At 52.3% G+C, this 20,009-nt stretch overlaps 1 long non-coding RNA gene across 1 annotated transcript; it reads left to right on the top strand.

The window, feature by feature from the left end:
* The first annotated feature begins 6,677 nt into the window (after positions 1 to 6,677).
* On the top strand, positions 6,678 to 8,221 carry LOC128084772 (uncharacterized). The gene is made up of 2 exons (XR_008208674.1): positions 6,678 to 6,761; positions 7,176 to 8,221. It is a non-coding gene; the product is annotated as an uncharacterized LOC128084772 (long non-coding RNA).
* Positions 8,222 to 20,009: the final 11,788 nt, after the last annotated feature.

Below are 20,009 nucleotides of genomic sequence, written 5' to 3'. Positions count from 1 at the left end.
AATGGGGGCTCACCCCCACACGTGGCATCTGCATCCCCACTGCCCTACCACACTCAGAGCTCTGTGTGCGTGGGGATGGATGTTCTGGGGACGGGACAGATGGCAGCGGGTTGTGCACATCCAATGGTGACCTCACAGCGGTGGCACGGGGACATTACGGTGGCACATGGCTGACCCCATCCATTCACCCATCCCCAAACCTGCCCAGGCTAGAGGAAGAAACAGCCCCGAAGTGTTTTCCATTAACAAAATGTTACCTTTAAAAGTGACACGATGCAGGAGTGACACATCAAACCCAGCCAGACGGATCGCCCAACTGAGAGGCGCTTTTCCATATGCATTCAGTGAATGCATTTGTTTTTGAAAATTAAGTCTCTGGGGAGAGCAGGCTTGGAGAGGGAAGCTTGTTCAAACAATTGTAAAATGGTTTTGTACAATAAACAGAAAAGTAGTCATTTCAGAGGCACTTCTCAGTGTGACAGGATAGGATTTCAGAGCCGACGTGTGACGCACAACAGTGGCACGCTGCATCGCAGGCACTGCAGGGCTGGAGGCTTCCCTGGCTCCTGTGCTGCGTCCCCATGTCCCATCTCTGTGTCCCATCCCCATGTCTCATCCCTGTGTCTCATCCTTGTATTCCATCCCCATCTCATCCCCATGTCATTTTCCCGCATCCCATCTCCATGTCCCGTCCCTGTGTCGCATCCCCTTGTCCCATCCCTGTTTCCTATCCCCCTCACATTCCCTGGTCCATCCTTGTGTCCCACCCACATATTCCACCCCCATGTCCCACCCCCCGTGCTCCAGTCCCACATCCCATTCCTTTGTCCTATCTGCATGTCCTATCCCTGTGTCCCATTCCTGTGCCCCAGCTGCATGTCCCTGCCCTACATCCTGGCCCCGTGTCCCAGCCCTGCAGATGTCAGTAGCTCGAGTTGGCCACTGCAGAGCAAAGCAGAGATATGTGTCCCAGCTCAATGTGCCATGCCATGCTGCACCATGCCATGCCGTGCCGTGCCATACTGCAGGTTCCCAGGCCTGGCAGGGCACTGGCTGCAGGCCTGGATGAGTTTCAGGTGAGTAAAGAGCCAGGAGCCAATTTACATGCAAATGTCCTTATTAATCAAGGACAAGAGGAGGAATGAGCAAAAAAAAACACCAAATACAAGGGCAGAGTGTTTTTTACACCGGATGCTTTTCAAAGTTGTTAATGAGGCATCAGCAGCTCTTTTCATATCCCAATGATTTGCTGTCTGAATTCCTTGAGGATTCTCTCCCTCCCAACCCCAGTGTCTCCCCTTCCCAGGCTGTGCTCAGCCTGGCCAGCATCCCAGCAGCTGCAGGGAATCCGGAGCAGCAATGGGATGAAATGAGAGCGATAAACCACACTGCTGTGCCGTGGTGAGCATTGACCTGACCCAGCTCCAAGCCCCCGAGTGGGATCCATCATCCTGAGGGCAGAACAGGGACATGGATGGCACTGGGATGCTCAGGGGTATCAAGACCCTTGGGATGGATGCTCCGGGATATCAATGACAGCGGGATGCTCAGGGTCACTGATGGCACTGGGATACTCAGGGGCATCAGTAACACTGGGATGCTCAGGGACACTGATGGCATTGGGCTGTTGAGCCGGTGTTTCACACAAAAGCCCCAGGGCCACCCCAGGTCTGCCAGGTCCCCCTGCCCAGCCCCACTGATGCATTGCAGAGCCAGAATTCAAAACCACTCCCAAAACACAAAACCAGTCAAAATAAAATAGACTCGTTACAGTGAAACCAACCTGAACAAACAAACGCTGCCACGATTCAATTAATGAAGCGGTTAAGCATATCATATCGTTAAGCAAAGCAGTGCAGCCTTTTGATGTGCTAATCACGCTTGTGCCAGGCAAAAGGAACTGAAAAGGAATAAATCCAGTGGTCCCACCTACAGTAGGGGCAGCACCGGTGCCCCCAGCCCCTATAGGGTCCCTGGGGTGGCTGCATCCCCCATGGCACAGCGCTGGCTGCCGGCCCCAGAGCGTACCACAGCCACTGCAGATAGTGCCATAAATCACAGTGACACCTCCTCTTGGCAGGACAGTGACGATGACAGGGGCTATTTATCTGTGTGTCACCAGAGGAGAGGAATGGGGAGATACAGAGGGGGCTTCGGGGCTGGGAGCGGGGCGTTGCTCTGGAAGCAATGGGGATCCCAATGGGGCCAAACAGGGATCTCAGTGGGGCCAATGGGGATCCCAGTGGGGATCTCAGTGGGGTCACTGGGGGGGTCCCAATAAGGCCAGTAGGAATCCCAGTGGGTTCAATGGGAATTTCAATGGGGCCAATGGGAGCAGCAAAGCAAAAAGGGGCTGTGACCCACGGCACAGGGAAATTGCCACCAAAGCCAACAGAAAGTTGGTTTGCACAATTCCCCGCCAAGAACTGCCTCCCCAAATGAATGTGAAAGTGTCTCTGAATCAATTCATTGGTTTTATCAGGGGCCCAAAGTAAAGGTTAATGGCACTCGGATGGATCCCATCTGAATTGTAAATCCTTTCGGAAGGGCTGGAGCAGTGCTGCGCAGCCATTGTGCAGCCTGACTTTGCGTAGAAATTGAATAATTGATGTAATTTGAATAACACTAGGATTTGTAATGATATTGAAATGTAAAGATAAAAAGGAATGTAATCAAAAGCTGATAGCAAACAGTTGTTAATATGCACTTTGGGGCAGGCGCGTTGCGAGGGATGTGCCATTTGAAGTGTGTGCTGAAAGCACGTTTAATGAGCTGGGAAAGGGAAAGGGGATGACGAAAGGAACCCATATTCATAAATAAGATGCAAAATTTTCTCCCGACTCAGCAGAGCTAACGGGGAGAGAGCGGATAATTATTTAAATGCAAAATCATTATAATCCCAAATTGTGGCTAAAGGAATCGATTGCTTTGCTTTTTGCTTTGCATCCGGCGTTCAGGCTGAGCAGGACCACGTGGTGGCCATCCCTGTCCCCAGCGCCACGCTGCAGGGCTGCTGTCACGTGCTGTCCCCTTCTTGTGCTGTGCTGTGGGGGATGCACACATGGGTGACACTTTTGGGGACAGAATCCCATGTTCTGGCACTGCTCTGCGCTGCCAGATTCATGTCCCCGTGTCCTCCTGTTCCTGCATCCCCCCCTCTCCACTCCTCCATATCCCCATGTCTCCGTGTCCCCACGTTACTGTGTCCTCATTTCCACTTCTCCACCTTCCTGTGCCCCATGTTCCCACACCCCCTGTTTCCATCTCCCTCTGGCCCCATTGTCCCCACACTTCCATGTCCCCGTGTCCCTGTGTCCCCTGTACAGGGGGGATTGACACCATCTGCCCACACCATGGGGTGTCCCCCAGCGCTGCTCACCGCAGCCTTCTTGTTGATGGCAAATTGAGCTCATTCCATTGATTTATTTTCTTTTTTCCTTTTTCCACGCTCAATGAGCATTAAAATTAAAGCTGAGCTCAGACCCTTGGTGGCAGGGCCCTGCAGCTGGGTTGCTCCCCATTTGGGGTGGAGATGGCAGTGCTGGTGTTCCTTCTGGCTTTGGGACTGTGCTGTCATATTCTGCCCCTGCCACCCCCGTGGCACCCCTAGATGGAGGGAAATTTGGATGCATTTATTTACCCTACGTGTATATTCCTTTATTTTCATGGCTTAACAACATTTCCAGTTTCTACCCACCAGAGTGGAGGCAGCTGTACCCCATGTATCCCATAGACCCCAGGCAGCCCATGAATCCTATGCAGCCCATGCATCATGTTCAATCCCATGCACCCCATGCACCCTAGGCCTCATGTTCACCCCACACACCCCATGCACCCCCTGCATCATGTTCATTCCGTGCATCCCATGCAACCCCACGCATCCCATGCAACGTGTGCATCCTACACAGCCCCATCCCACCCATGCACCACAGTGACACAGAGCAGCACAAGGACTTGCAGAAATTCTGCGAGCCGTGTTTGCCCAGCAGCCTCCAGGCGCTGTTTGTAGAGAGGTTATTAAATTGATTTTTTTTTCCCTTTACATGCTCGATGAACATTAAAATTAAAGTTCTGCTCAGCCTCCCCCGGGGCTGGAAGGGCTGGGCTTGGCAGAGGTGTATGGACACATCAGCACCGTGCGGTGGTCGGCCGGCACAGAGTGCCATAGGTTAGGCAGGGCTTCCATCATGCCAGCTGTGTGCTGTGAGTGGGGCTGACATCTGCAGCATCGCTGTGCTTGCTCCCAGCCCATGCCACAGCAGGGCCATGTGTGTCCCTCACGCATCCCCACCTGCATCCCTGCCCATCTCCCATACCTGGAAGGGGCCAGGAGGGATGTGCTCAAGGATTTGGGTCTCAGTGAGGGGCCAGGGTGGGCAATGGCTCCCAAGTGAGTTCCCAGGATGTTAGCCCTCAGGGTGCTTGGACTGAGCAGTCCCCAGGGACAGCGATGTTGCTCCCCACGTCCCCACACTGTGGTGACATCCCGGCCGGCAGCTCTCCTCCCCCATCATGGCCAGCCATCCGCTCGCCGTCAGAACGGATCAGGCATGGAGGAAATGTCTTTAGCTGAGAGCCAGCTCCGTCTCCGATAGCATTAAAGGAACTATTGACTGAGGACGCAAGTGGAAGTCAGTAGCGATTTAATTAGGATGAGTGATTTCTGACATCCACCATCGCAGCAGGAGCGGGGGGTGCTGGTGCCATGCGGAGACTGGGATGAGTGAGAGGGTCACAGCCCTGTTGTGGGGCACAGCTGGTATTGGGTATAGCCAGTATGGGGCACATCAGAAATGGGGTGCATCTGGAGATGGAGCACATTTAGTAGTAGGACACATCAGGTATGAGACGTATCTGATAGGGGCGCATGTGGTAAATAGGGCACGCCTGGTAATAAGGCACACCTGGTTAGGGGGAACATCTGGCAATAGGGCACATCTAGCACTGTGGCCCATCTGGTAGGAGAACATCGAGTATGGGGTATTTCTGGAGATGGGACACATCTGACATGGAGCACATCTCGTTAATAGGGCACATATGGAACGGGAAACATTTCATATGGAGTATATCTGGAGATGGGGCACATCTGGTGATGGGGCACTTCTGGGCACTGCTCAGGGCAATTCCTGCAGCACAATGGATGCCTCCCCAGCTCATCCCCACCACTTCTCCCCCAACCCCAGCTAGAAGGACTCAAATCATCGCCTAATTTAGAAAAATGACGGGGAGACGCTTTTCCACTGACACAGTCACTACTGAAAATTTACTTCAAGGTTCATTGTTGGCAATGTCAAAAGTGATGAAAACCAATAAAAAGAACCAGCACAGCATGAATGTCTGGGTGACAGCATGTGTGGGGGGGGGGGGGGGGGGAGGAGGGATGGGGGAAGGCGGCCCCAGCCCCCTCGCTGCCGCCTGAGCCTGTACAGATAAAAGGTAATTGAAATGTTAGTTCCATTAATATTTCAGCGTGCCCCATATCTGACAGCCGCGCTCCTTCAGCGTGCCCAGCCCTGTCTCTTTAGGGTGCTGCATGGGGAGGTTTCCCACAGCCACGGCACTGTTGGGGTGCTGGGCAGGGCTGGGTGGCTCAGGGGGTGACAGTGGCTCAGGGTACAGTGCTATTTGACACATGAACTCACAGATATGTGGGCACACAGAAAAAGTTACACGAGCACATGGACACGTGGCCAAACGGGCGCATGGGCACGGTTCCATGAGCACGTGGCACAGCTGGTACATGGCACAGGGGCACGTGGCATAGTGGTGCACGGTACATCCAACCTGGGATGTTCTGTGGTTGTCTGTATATGGATACACGGCACAACTGGTGCACGGCACGCCAGCGAGTCACACGCCACGCAGACACCTCCCGCGTCCGACAGCTCTCACGTCTCCGAGCCTGACTCGCCCCATCCTCATTTATATCAAAGCATTACGCAAATTAAATTGTTTGCAAAGCACTGTCTGCGTGTCTGCTTTATGCCTGCTTTGGGAAAACACGCCGCCGCCGAGGCTGTGCGGATGTGCCATTTTGTTGAGTTTTCCCTGTAATGCGTGTTCAAAGGCTGAGCCGGCCCCGCGCGCCCGCCATCAGCGCTGCGCCTGCCGCGAGCATCAAAGCGCCGTCGGATTCTGAGCCCGCCTGTAAGCACCTGACAGCAAACAGAGCGGGCCTGGCGCAGCGTGGGGAGGGTGTCTGCTGCTCTCACGTGCTCCAGCTTCAAGTCTGAAGGCTGCAGGTGGGCGCTGGGAGCCGGTGATGGGAGAGCGTGCGAGCAGGGCGGCACAGCACAGGTCAAGTTACCGACTTGCGCATGTGACTTTCTGGCTTCTGCCACCCTCTGGCTCGTGTCATCCACTGGCTCTTGTCACCCATCAGCTCATGCCACCCCCTGGCTCATGTCACCCATCTACTTGTGTCACCCTCTGGCTCATATCGTTCACTGGCTCATGCCACACTCTGGCTCTCATCAATCCCTGGCTCACGTCACCCATTGACTTGTGTCATACACTGACTCATGTCACCTACTGGTTTGTGCCACCCTGCAGCAGAAACGCTGAGTTACGGCTTGAACCAGTGATTGGGCACCTGGTGGGAAGGCAGGGCCAATCCAGGGGAGCTCAGGTGTATGCAATGTACCTGAGTGATCAGAAGGGATGGAGCCAGGATCCACCCCTTCCCAGATCTCATTTAAGGGTTGGCATTGGAGGTAAGGGGCTCTTGCTGGAGGTCTCTGTGTACTTGTGCCCTTCTGAAGGTAAGCAAGTTCTTCCCTTTATTTATGTGCCTATGGCTGTTGCATTTGAGCAAATTCTTGCTTGCTGCAGCCTAGGGCTTTTCTGTTCTGCTGTGGTTGCTGTGCTTTCCATCATGTTGCACACCCATCGGGTCTTGCCACCCATCAGTTCTTGTCACCTACCAGCTGATGTCACACGCTGGCTTATGCCACACCCTGGATCTTGTCAATCCCTTGCTTGTGTCACCCATTGGCTCATGCCACCCCACTCTCAGCTCTGCTCCTACTGCTCCCAATGCCATCACAGCCCCAGGGCTCTGAGCAGCCCCGGCCAGAAAAGCAAACAAACCAAATAAACTCTCTCCACCAAATTGCTTCTCATAAATCCTCCACTCCCTGCCGTGCTCTGCAGAAAGTGCTTTTTCTTCCCAGCAGACAGGCAATGGCTGTGAATGGCCACATCCCACTGGCCCGGTGGCCCGGCGGGGACGTTTGTCACCGTCTGCTGGAGCAGCGACACGGGGAGAGCGGATGGGAAATCAATATGGAGACTGTGAGCCGCGGGACTCAGGGACCCGCTGCGCCAGGACCTTTTATTGAATTTGTGATCTTCCTCATTGTTCCTCTGCTGTTTTGTATCCCCTTCTTGTTTTTATGGTGCAGAATTGGATTTGACTCGATTTTCCTTCATATTGCCCTGCAGCCAGCCTGGCACGGCAGCACCACGAGCCCCAGCCCTGTGGTGATGCTTTGGTCTCACCCTGGCACCTCCTGAGCTGATGGGGTTATTTGTGCTGGTAAAAATTGGATTAGAAGGCGAGAGAGCAATCGGGGACTGCTGAATTGCTAAGGCACTCTGTGCAGCAGGATCTGCTGCAGTTGTCTTGGTCCTGAGCCACGGTAATTGTATCCTATGAAATATTTATTCATTTTCATTTCAATTTCGTTTCCAACTTGTATTTCCTATAAAATGATGTGGAAGGGGAGGAAAAAAAAAAAAAAAAAAACATCCTCAGTGCATTTATCATCATAACAGGTTCCTTCCCAAAGCTTTCCCCAAAGTGGCACCGGCGGGCAGGACCACACAGTTCTGCTGTTCCTGCACCTCAAAGCGTTATCTATCATCGTGCTGGGGGGGCTGGGGTTGCAGAATCCAACACAGCCTCCAGCAAAATGCCCCAAATCCTCCATGCATCTCTGGGATGGCTGTAAGGGGATCACATCCGCCAATGGGGCGGTAAATTCCGGGTGAAGACCGTATCATCTCCATCCCCATCGATGTGAAAGTGTTTCCCCAGTTGTTATTATTTCCAGGCTGATCGCAGGCGCTGTCTGATAACAGCTGATTGCTTCTCCTTCCATTTGCATACAATAAATATCACCATCAAAGCCTGCATGGGAGAGCTGAACCGCACTCATGCCTTATTTATGAGAAATAAACACGAGATCAAGTTTGCATAATCAACACATCTTTAATTTGTGAGCTCTTCTACTTGGGTTTCGGGCTGCAATCAGACCCCATGTGTACGCGTGGCAATCAGGTTGGAAATGTCTTCATTAAGCTCCTGTCACATCCCAGATCCCACTTTAAACTTCTGATAGGAAGCAGTGGAGTCACTGTTCCTGCAGGTGCTCAAGGATGGTGGAGATGTGGTCTGAGGGATGCGGTCAGTGGGCACGGTGGGGGTGGGTTGGGCTTGGAGATCTCAGAGATCTCTTCCAACTGTAACGACTCTGCTATTCCATGACGGCCCAATTTAGCAGTAGGCCGTGGCCGTGGTGTCCATTGGCTCCATCTCCTCAGCACTGGTGCTGAGATCCCAAATGTGCTCCTGAGAAATTCCCTTTGCTGCTGTTAAAACCGATTTTTACTTTGCTATAATTTGTCGATCTTCACTTCCTTCTGCATGCTAATATATGCAAAAAAAACACCGGGGCTCCTATTAAAATGCCATGCAAATCTAATGAAATTAATGTTGGCAACAAATATTACCTAATGGAAGAGCCTCCAGGAGGAAAGAAAAAAAGAGTGCAAATATATATTTGCACATATTTAAAGGACTCTGTCAAGTATTTTATCTTAGCAGTTTAGGTTTTATTAAAAAGGAGGGGGAGGAAACGCTGAGTGTTTGCCGAGCCCAACATGAGCAGAAGGGCTTTCATGAATTATATTTTTAATTTCAATGAAAACTGTTGTTAATATAATTGAGAGCCTCTCGGCTATGCTTGTGGAGAGGAGCCTGGGGTAGAGGTGGGGGTGAGCCCTGGAAAATGTAGTGAGTCCATTCAGTGAGCAAGGCACAGGGCAAGAACCTCAAACAGTGGGCATCCCATCCATGAAGCTTCCCATCCATGGAGCATCCCACTCAGTGAGCTTCCCATCCATGGAGCATTCCATCCATTGAGCAATCCATCCACTGTGCATCCCATCCACAGATTATCCTATCCGTGAGCATGGTACAGCATGGCACACCCTCTGCGAGGCAACAGTTTCACAGGTTCCTTTTTGCTGGACACTGGGAGCAGTGACAAAGAGCCATCCCTGGATGGGGACACCCAATTACATGTCTATTAATGTACATGTTAATGCTCTAAAGCTATCCAGCAATGACAGCTTATTATAAGCTTATCTTTCACAGAAGGATACTCCTTCTTGTGTGCAATTACAGCAGCTACTACTAATTCCTCTTTAAAGAAGTCCTGGCAGGTAATAGCTGCCCCTAAATTTAAGATTTGCAGTTAAAAAAAAAAACAAAACAACGTAAGACCTTCATGCAAATATTCTCATTAATTATGTTGTGTTTGGAGAGTTTTCAATTTCAATTTGCACCAGGCACAGCACGTGCTTCCAACCCAGGTTCCCTCACGGCTCTGAGATCCCACCAAACATCTCTGCAAAACTCATTTTCATCAAACACTCTGCATCAAGCCCTTTCTCACAGTGCTGCTGTCACCCCTCCATGCAGTGTCCCCACTGTAGTGGCTCCCATCCACAGGACTCCTGAGCAGAGTCTCTAAAAATGGGATGGTGCAGGAGGGGACTGTGCACCCACACAGCTGGGCTTGGTGGCTGCAGCGAGCAGTAATAATAGATTTTATGATCCATAAAAGCCAACTTTAATGCTTGTATCTGTGGTGTAATGGCATTAAATGCTACTGGCGGGCAGCCATCCTGTCTGCCAAGGAGAGGGCCTGCTGGTGTGCTCTGCTTCCCTGTGCGCTGCTGTTGTACCCACAGAAACAGACACAGACTGGAGGGAAACCTGCTGCTGTGTGCTGGGCTCTGGGAGCCTGCTGGTGAAAGGTTCCCATCCCCGTTCCCATCTCATCCATGTCTTCGTCCCCATTCCCCATCCCCATCCCCATTCCCCCCTCCATCCCCATCCCCATCTCCATCCCCATCCCTGTCCCCATCCACCATGCAGCCGTTCCCTGGAAATCTGGATGCAGATCCCACATATATGTATTACGTGCATCTCTACATACAAAAATAGGACATTCACATCTTTGTTTTTATACTAACACAAAGTTCATTTTTAACTATTTCCAAAACCAGAGGCAGAATCCTCTCTGAAAGCCTCCATGAGCAGCTCTGAGCCTCGGAACTGATTCATGGCTTCCAGCTTGTCCAGACCTGGCCCCCATGGGCTGAACTCTGTTCTCATTTTGAAAACCAATATCATCCTGCTCTCACCCATTTCTCTTCCCAAGTCCAAAATTGCCCAAGCGGCACCCGCTCAGCTTTTCCAGGAAGGATTGTTCAATATTTCTCCCAGAGCCATGGGATGGCTGATGTTGGTGAGCGCATTAAACAGAGGTATAAATTTGTAATGAGAGCCCTGAAATGAATGGTTCTTATCATTTATGGATGGAATAATTAAAGATACTGTACTTGAAGGTTTTACATGGGACTGTAAATGGTGATCTCAGTGAGGGAGGGGATGAGAAGAGTCAAAGCAGCATCTCTTGGCCCAGGTGACAATGCTGCTGGTGGCCAAGGGGACATCCCAACCTCTACCTGTGGTCCCCTTGGATGGCTCCCGAGCTCACGAGCTGGGGGGTCCAGCCGTGGGGCTCGCCATGGGGCACAGCAGGGAGCACCCCCAGCACAACCCCCAGCACCCTGTCACCCGTCCTATTTTAACTCCAATCATCTAAAATACTGTCACCATGGCAACCGCTGCAGGTGAGACTCATTACAGTTAATCCTCTAATTACTAACTACCTCTTCAATCAGTTGTAATTACTTTGGGGACACAGTTAACCTCTCATTAGAAACGCATGGCCACGTTTTACCAAAAGCACAAACAGTGACATGCCTAGTAATTTAGCACCAAGGCACTCAAGGCCACTCGCTGCCTTTTATGCCGCCACAATCTCATCCCTGTCATTAACCAGGAATGGTTGTCATGACAATTAATCATTCAATCCCTCATCAGCAACTTTTGCCAAATGTCACCCTGCTCTTGATCAAATGAGAAGGGAAAATTAAATGAATCCATTCAGCATCCTGGTGTTTGGTCCTGTTGTTTTTTTTTTTACACTGGGTTTAGTGGGGAACTTGGAGATGGCCGGGCCACGCTCCTTCACCCCAGTTTGGTCAGCTGTGCCAGGGCTTGGGGGCAGCGGGTGCCACTGAGCAGCCCCTAGAGGTGAGGGTTCCTCTGTGACCCTTGGGGCTTCATGACCTCGTCACAGCAGGGCCATCACCAACAATGGAACATCGCCAGCTTCTGCTACAGCCAGCCACATGTGACACCTCTAGATGGGACACCCCCAGATGTGCTGCTGTACCTTGGCCAGCACTGGGTTAAAGCTGTTAAGCTTCCTGACCGCAGTGCTGCTCCTCTGCTGTGCCCCAATTTTGCAAACAATCCTATCTCCAATCATTTTCTTTTTAAACCTGTAATTAGCTAGAAGTATTTGCTGCATGCAAATCCCAGTCCTTAATTGCCAGCGCTAACCTTGAGCTGCGCCAGAGCTCCTGGTGGCATGGCCTCATCCCCTTCCCCTTCCCCATTCCCATCCCCAGCCCATTCCTGTCTCCACAGCTTTCCCAGACCCCACTGGCCACCAGCTATGCACCAGTTGCCCAGCTCCAGGGTAAGGACTTGGAAACCTTGTAAGGGACATGTGCCCAGACATTACTGCATCAGACCCTGCTTGGCATGTAGGACTTGTGCCCAGGGATCCTGCCCTCCTCTTCCTCATCTCCAAGGGTTTTATACCCAAAAAAACGAGGTGGCCATTCAGTGGCATGGCTGTGTTTGGAGCAGATGTGCATTGGCCCTGGGGCTGGCTGCTGGCCAAGGGTAGCTCCTGAGGCACCCAATTGCATTGCCCCAAAGCCATGGTTCATCCCAAGCGGGTTTTCACGGCTGGGGACGGCGTGACATGGTTTTTTAGGGGATATGATCTGTCAGACCGGAGGTTGCGGCAGGCTGGGGAGCGCTGAATTCATTCCGCCTAATTACCAGGGAAAGGGGGGGAAGTTTCACTGCGACTCAATTATAGGAAATTGTAAAATCGCATTAGGAAAGTTGGCATTTAAAGGCTGATGCGTTTGGACAGTGCGTCTCTCTCTGACTCAGGGAAATTGATTATCCGTCAGAGGGCCGCGCGGCGAGCACCGCGGGTGCTGCGTGTGCTGCTCCCACTGCACGCACCGTGTGCGCTGCATGCACTGCGTGGGGCTGTGCCCTGTGCTGGGGCCACGCTGCTCCCATGGGGCTGTGGTGAGCCAGCACAGCTCCGTGCTTTCATAGCCTCAATTGTGAATTCCTGCCCTGTTTGCTCACACGTGCGTGCAGCCGCCTGAGTGATCCCATCTGCTGCCCAAAGCCCCCAGCACTGGCACCGGTGCATGCCTCATTGGGTCATTCTAGTTGGGTGCAAGGTGGATGACAGATCTCATTCAGCATCACCTATGACAGCCCCAAATCCCATCCCATTTCATCCCCGTCCCATTCCTATCCCATCCCCACCCCCACCCCAACCCCCATCCCCATCCCCACCCATCTCCATCCTCATCCCATCCCTTAGTGCCACAGCTTTGGGCATCATTGGCACCTGAGCCTCCTTCCCATCAAGCTTCTGATTAATTCCCAGAAATCTGCAGTGCGCAAATGAATAATAATACTGATGAATGCTAATTGGTGAGCTGCGTCCTGACTAATTGATTTGTCGGCACGGAGGCACAGAGGGGCTCTGTTAACATTGCATGCCCTGCTGGACCTAGGACTGAGGATGAGGGAGTTCCCACATGTGAGGATCACACATCTAATATTGACCTGAAGACTAGATGGGACTGAAAGGATGCTTGCTGGAGAGGGCATGATGCTGCTGCCCTGCCACCGACAGCTCCTAGCAGCTCCAGGCTGCCTGGATGGCCAGGGAGCATGGTTGAAGCTAAAACCACTCAAAATGCTATGATTTCACCCAGTGTGGTCTTGGGGGTTGTTTTTATTTGTTTTTGTTTTCCAGGGTGACAAGCATGGGGATACAGAGTAGAAGGGGAAGAAGTTTGTCTTCAAGGGATACCTCAGGGATGCTCTAGGAATGCCTTAGGGTGCTCCAAGGATGCTCTGGGGATGCTCTGGGGATATGCAGTGATGCTCTAGGGATGCTCTGGAGATTCTCTGGGGATGTGCAGTGATGTTCCAGGGATGCTCTGGGGATAATCCCCGAAACACCAGCAGCCAGCACCACCTTGTTGCTTCTGTACTGCCAAGAGGGACCTGCTGGGAGCAGGGATGGTGCAAGGAGGCCCCATTTCAGCCCCTGCTGTTAGAATGAGTGTGGACAGCCCCTGCTAGAAGGGGACAGTCAGAGAAGTCAGGGCTGAGATCCAGCCCCTCTCCCATCCTAGGGATGACATCCCCAGGGCTGGCAGTTCCCAGATCTGGACACTGTCTCCCACAGAAGGGGGGCTCGTGGGACCCCCCTACCCACTTGTTGCTGCTGAGCTCTGCCTGCAGGAGCAGGGCTGGAGCTCCGCCGCTCCCTTTCTCTCTTCAATTCTTTATGGCACTGCATCTTTAATAGCTTTACAGAGCCCATTTAATGTGCTCCGAGACATGAAGTGCTGTCTAATCAGCACATTTAGGAGAATTGCCCACATCCTGGTCTCTCTGCCATAAAACAGTGCCCACAGAAGCATCTGTAATTAATGCTTTTTTCGCTCACTCGCTCTCTCTCCTCCTGAATCAATTTATAAAGCATGGACTTCCTCTGAGCTGGAGCTTTTAGGCTGTTTTACTCCAGCATCCGAGGTGACTAGGCAGCACTCGTCAATTAAGCAGCTGTGTATAATGGATGCTTCAGAGTAAAAAACAGTCTGATTCCCAGAAATGATCAATGCGTATTTTTCTCACAAAAACACACGCTCACACGCACACACACTGGGCTCTTCCCCTCCGAGGGTTGAAAGAGGCCACCAAGAAAGGAAAAAGAAGGGGGATGGGGACTGGGTGCGAAAAAGCAGCTTTTTTCTCCTGCCTATGAAAGGTAAAAGATAAAACAGGGTGAGAATTAGGGACAGGGCTAATTGCTATAATCCGCCTAATCGCCTGGCAGAGGTGGAGACCTGCTTGCTGTCACCTGGAGCCACGTGAGGTCCCCAGGAGAAGGAGCTGAGTGGATGGCAAGGGCTGGCCATGGGGGCAGGTGGGGGCTGTGCCAAGGCCCTGAGTTATTCATCATCCCCATCCCATCCCAATCTCCATCCCCATTTCATCCAATCCCATCCCCATCCTCATCCCATCCCTATCCCCATCCCATCCCCATCCCATCCTTACCCCAATCCCATCCCTATCTCCTTCCCTATCCCCATCCCCATCCCATCCCATCCCTATCCCCATCCCTTTCTCTATCTCATCCCATCCCTACATCCCACCCAGTCCATTTTCCCCCTGGGGCTGCCCAGAGAAAGTTTGCACGTTTTATGGTGTGAGCCAGAGCCAGCTCCTAATTGAGAACAAGCAAATAAAAAGGGAGAGGAAGGCTCCTTCCTTCCCATCTGAATGGCAGAGGAATAAACAGACGCTGCTTTTGTGCCTCCCATTTGATTTTGGGATACTTCAAAGCTGCTCTGCTCCCACTGTATAGGGGCCAGCTGCATTTGCTCTTTTTACACTGGGATCAAAGCCCCACAGCAGGGGGACACCCATAAATGCTTGTAAAGCTCAGCAGTGCATGACGCCAACCCTGGCCCCCTCTGGTCCCATAGAAGCCAAACCCACACTTGGCATTACCTCCAACCCATGAACTCAATGCCAGAGATGTGATGGGTGCCACTGTATGGGAAATTGCTGCCCAAGAGAAATGAGTGGAGCGTCTCAGGCACCAGCAGGATGGGTGCACAGATGGAGGGTTCCCAGTCTTTTTCCTTGGTTTCCAAATTCTTTCTAATAAATCCTTCCTGGGTCTGAAGCCTCCAGAGCCCAACCTCTTGCTCGCCCCGACCTTTGCTGCGCTGGGGATGCTGGTGCCTCTGCCTCTGTCTGCCCTCTGCTCTGAGCCTCCATAACCGGATTTATGGCTGAAGGCTGGAATATATCACATGGGGACAGAGCTGTTCGTACGCTGTATACATCTTCATTCATCTTCCTGCTGCGTTCGCAGTGCCCGAGATGTCGGGAAGGCAATCCCACGTCCAAACAGGACGGGATGGGGCTGGGCTCCTTCCACCTCCTGATCCCATTGGAATAAACTGGGGATAGTGGGGCTGGATCCAGTGGGATGGGCATAGATGGGCAGGAACAGAGACAGACAGATAGGGGCGGGCAGCGCATGAGCAAGGCTGGGAATTGCTGGGCAGGATGCGGAATCGTAGAATAATTAGAGTTGGAAAAGATATCTAATGAGCAAGGATGGGCAGAGCACGGGCAGGAACAGGCAGAGACAGGCAGGGATGGGAAGGGCATGGGTAAGGAAGGGGAAGGATGGGCAAGGCATGGGCAGAGAAGGGAAGGACGTGGGTAAGGGAGGACAGAGATGGACAGGGCACGGGCAGGACATGGGCAGAGCATGGGTTCCTTCACGCCATGTCAGCATCTCCCACCGCCGCCGCCTCTCCAGAGGTCGCGGATCAGCTGTAATGACTCTTGAAGTCTGAATTTGTTTGCCTGAGGCAGTCTGCTGAAAATTAATATGCACAGTGGCGGGATCCTTCTTATCCAGCACGGATGTCATTTCAGGAGCGGTTTGAGTGAGGGGAACATAAACCAAAGCTGAGCATATCTGACACGGGAGCGGCGCGGGAGACAATGCTCTTATCAAGAGGAGAGACACCAACAACCGGGCTTTATACATTTTTAATAAATCATTTTAAATTCTTGACTGTCAAGAGAATCGAATCAGGTGGAAGGGAAATTCACGGGCATCCCTATTCTGTCTCGGCGCGGTCCTAAGCAGGGCCCCAGGACACAGGTTGTGGTGGAGGTAATCTGCCATCCAGTGTCCTGGGGACCCACTCAGGACTGTGCTCTGTCAAGTCATCTCCCCACACGTATTGGGGTTATTGGTGCCAAGTGCTGGTGCCCCCATGGAAAACGTGCCAGGTGATGCGTGGCTGCTTGGGAGATAATGCAGGCTGCCCCAGGACCCGGCTGGAAGAGAGATTTGTTGCAGATGAATAACTCACAGCATCTATAAATAAACCAGGGGGGTGGGAAAGAGAAAAGGACAAACACAGGGCACATGAGCTTCTGCCTCTTTGACCCCCAGCACCCCGGTGCCAGCACGGAGATGCCTTGGGACATGGAGCCTAGATGTAAATGTGCATCCTGCAGTGTCTCCTTGCTCAGATTGGGGTTTTCTGTACCCTGGAGCAGACCTTGGGCTGACCCCTGCTGCTTGTGGTGCTGCTGGTGCTCAGCAAAGGACAAGATGGGAGTGGTTTCTCTCCTTGGGCTCTGCACTAGGCCATGCTGGGAACATTTGGGATGCTGGGGGTGCTGGGGAGCAACCCCATGGCTGAATGGGGAGTATAGGGTGGCAAATCCCCCAGTCTGGGGAAAGCCCTGCTCCTGCCCAGCTTTTTCCTTTTCCTCCTCCTTATTCCTCCTCCTTCATCCTCTTCCTCCTCCTCTTCCTGCTCTTTTCTCATCCTCCTCTTCCTCCTCCTTCATCCTCTTTCTCCTTCATTCTCCTCCTACTCCTCCTCCCCCCTTCATCCTCCTCCTTCATCCTCCCCCTTCTCTACCTCCTTCTCCTCCTTCTCCCCATTCCTTCTCCTCCTCCTTCACACTCAGCTGCCCCATGGCCATCTCCCCTCCATTCTCAGCTCTCCATTCTCTTCCCCAACAGATGCTGGTGTCTCTCCTCTGAAGAGCATTTGAATGCTGAAATCTCTTTCAGTCCCCAAGACCAGCAAGCAAAAAGCTTGACATTTCCCATCAGCATCAACGTCACTCGCCCCAGTGCCCCACACGGCCTGCTGCCATCCGCCCAGCATCAACACCACCTCTGGGATGCAGACAAGGCGATGGCACTAGAATGCCACCACCCATCATCCCCATGCCCCCTCCCTGCCCTACAGCCAAGGACCTTTTGCTGTCATGGGGCTGAACTGGTGTCCTTTGATGGGGATAGAGATGTTTTCTGCCTTGGGATGTGCCATGTGTATGGATAGACAAGACTTGGAAAGGGCTGTCCCCCAGGCAAAGGGCCCCAAGCATCCCCCCTGCAGCAAAACAGGGAGCAAGGATCCCTCAAAGCATACAAAGTGGATGCGACCCTATTAAAGTTGCCAGGTGGCACAGGGGTGGGTGCTGCCCGCCCATAACGAGGTGCATTAATTAACGGGAGGGAAGCACAGCCTACCCCTGGTGTCCTTCAGCCTCTCCTTTGTGTCCGGGAGGACTCTGAGCAGGGCAGGAGCCAGCGATCCCAAATATCGATGCTGGCCCCAATCAATGCTATCTCCTTTTTCCATGCCCATGAGCTCATTGATTTTTTTTTTGTTGTTACCTCTCTGTTTATGTAATGTCTGAACTTTGCACAACTGAACCGTTTAATGTGCAGAAAAGAGCCCTGTTGCCATGAAAACGGACCTGCAAATGACAGCATGAATGCTGAGATATCCCTGTTTTATTGGACCATACTGAATGTATTTTAACCTTGATAAGTCAATAACTTTTCGTACAAAAGGAACCAAAGCAGATAGGCTTTCAGAGCCTTGAATGCATTTAAACCAGAGAGTAATGGCCCGGTTTTAATCCCCTGGAAATCTTTCTCATTCTGAGGGCCACTCATTTCCAGAGCAGACTGACATTTTGGTCAAAGAATTACAGCGCGTATTTGTCACAATGAGAGATGAAAACGCTCAGCCCTTCGGATTGCTCGCACCAGTCAGAAATAATGATATTAAATTAAAGGGACACTGTCAGCTCCCCGATCACGGGGCTGTGCACCTCGCCATGAGATCAGCCTCGCGCAGATGGGATTTAGGGCTTTGGGCTCCGCCGCCGATCCGGCCGATGCATTATTTATTTGTGCTGAGGCTGAAGGACTTTCAGAAATCTCTCTCCTTTGGCAGCGGTGGCACAAAAGCGCTCCTGGTACTCTGGAAAAAAAAAAATGAATTAGGTAGATATATTTTTAAGAGGATGTAAATGAGGAGGTCAGAACTAATGGCATCATGGAAGTCCCACCCCTCGGAGCCGGCCAACGGTCCCTCATAGAATGATTAAGGTTGGAAAAGACCTCGAAGCTCACGCAATCCAACCGTCAGCCATTCCCCTGGAATCATAGAATCATCATAGCATCATAGAATGGCCTGGGTTGAAAAGGACCTCAAAGATCATCTGGTTCCATCGCCATGCTATGTGCACGATCACCAACCACCAGACCAGGCTGCCCAGAGCCACGTCCAGCCTGGCTCCCTTTCAAGTGTCTGAGAATGACTTGGGGTGTTCCCACCATTTCCCAAGCAGAGCGAAGGTTCGTTTTTAGGCTGAATAAAAAAGCAATCTTTCTTTCTGACTCCCTAATAGCTTTGATTAAATTATCTTTGAAAAATCTAAGCTCTGCTCGCAAACCTATCATGGCTTTCTTCTTATCGCCAGCCCGCACTGCAACATGGCGAGCAGATAAATAAGCTGCACAGAACTTCCAGCTCGGCACGAGGAGCTGCCAGATCGACGAGCTGCAAATGTTTGAACTGAAACAAATGAATAGTATGAATAGGCCCGCTCAAAAAGGGAATTTATTCAATATAATGTATTTTCACAGGGAGGATAATACGTATTATAATTACACAGAGGAATCACTCTCCTGAAAGCATATCTAGCTATTATTTTAATTTCTCAGCCTTCAGTGCTTGCTGGATCAGCAGTGGGGATGGGTGCTGCTCGCTCCCAGCTCTGCTCCATACACCCAAATACCAGAGGGGCTGGAAGGGTTCTGCGGGAAGCCAAAACCCTCTGAAACTCCCCCAGATGGGCAAAGAGGAGCTGGAGGAGTGAGAAGGCAAGTGAGCTCTGGGTTGCCCCGGGGCAATGAGTTTTGGGATAAAGGCAAAATGCTATGGACCAAGAGCAAGTGGCAAAGGGAATGATGCCCATTTCATGGCTGTGAGCCTGGAGGTGTGGTGCAATGATGACATTACACAGCGTGAAGGAGAGCTTTTGCTGTGCTGAGACAGCGAGTGAGCAATCAGTGCAAGCGAAGGGGAGTGGAGAACGCAGAGCTTGTGCCCTTAAATGGAGGATGGCTGAGATGTCGGAGGAGCACATGGAAATCAGCTCTACCGCATGGGGAGGGGTCGTGTGGCAACATGGGGGGTTGAAAAGGGCACATGGCCTTGAACAGGGCATATGGGGTTGAACAAGGTACGTGGGGTAAGCTTGACCTTTCCTGCGTGATTTCACACTGCACCTTATGAAAGAAAATGGAGGCTGTGCCACCCTGAGGGCGGCCATCCAATGTGCGCCGGTACAGGGATCCCCACAACGACGAGTCCCCGTCGCACCTGTTGAACAAAACTACAGCTCCCATCGCGCCCCGCGGCGCCCAGAGGCACATCAGCACGGCTGCCGCGCGCGGGGCACGCCGGGAGTTGTAGTCCCGCGCAACCAACGCCGGGCGGGGAAAGGAGTGCGGTGCCCCCGCTTCGAATTTTCCCGCGAAAAAAGCCGCGTGGCCGCCAAGCCCCGCCCCCCCCGCAGGACGCGCGGCGGCGTCTCCACGGCAACGCGCCGAAGGGGGCGGGGCCGAGCCGCGTGCGGCCGCCGGGCCCCGCGCGGGGCGCTCAGTGTCGCCGCAGCC

The sequence above is a fragment of the Tympanuchus pallidicinctus genome, unplaced genomic scaffold (genome assembly GCF_026119805.1).
Source record: "Tympanuchus pallidicinctus isolate F22 unplaced genomic scaffold, pur_lepc_1.0 scaffold28, whole genome shotgun sequence".
In the NCBI taxonomy this organism is placed as follows: Eukaryota; Metazoa; Chordata; class Aves; order Galliformes; family Phasianidae; genus Tympanuchus; species Tympanuchus pallidicinctus.
Note: the sequence above shows the minus strand (reverse complement) of the source record. Positions and strands in the feature narration are given on the sequence as shown.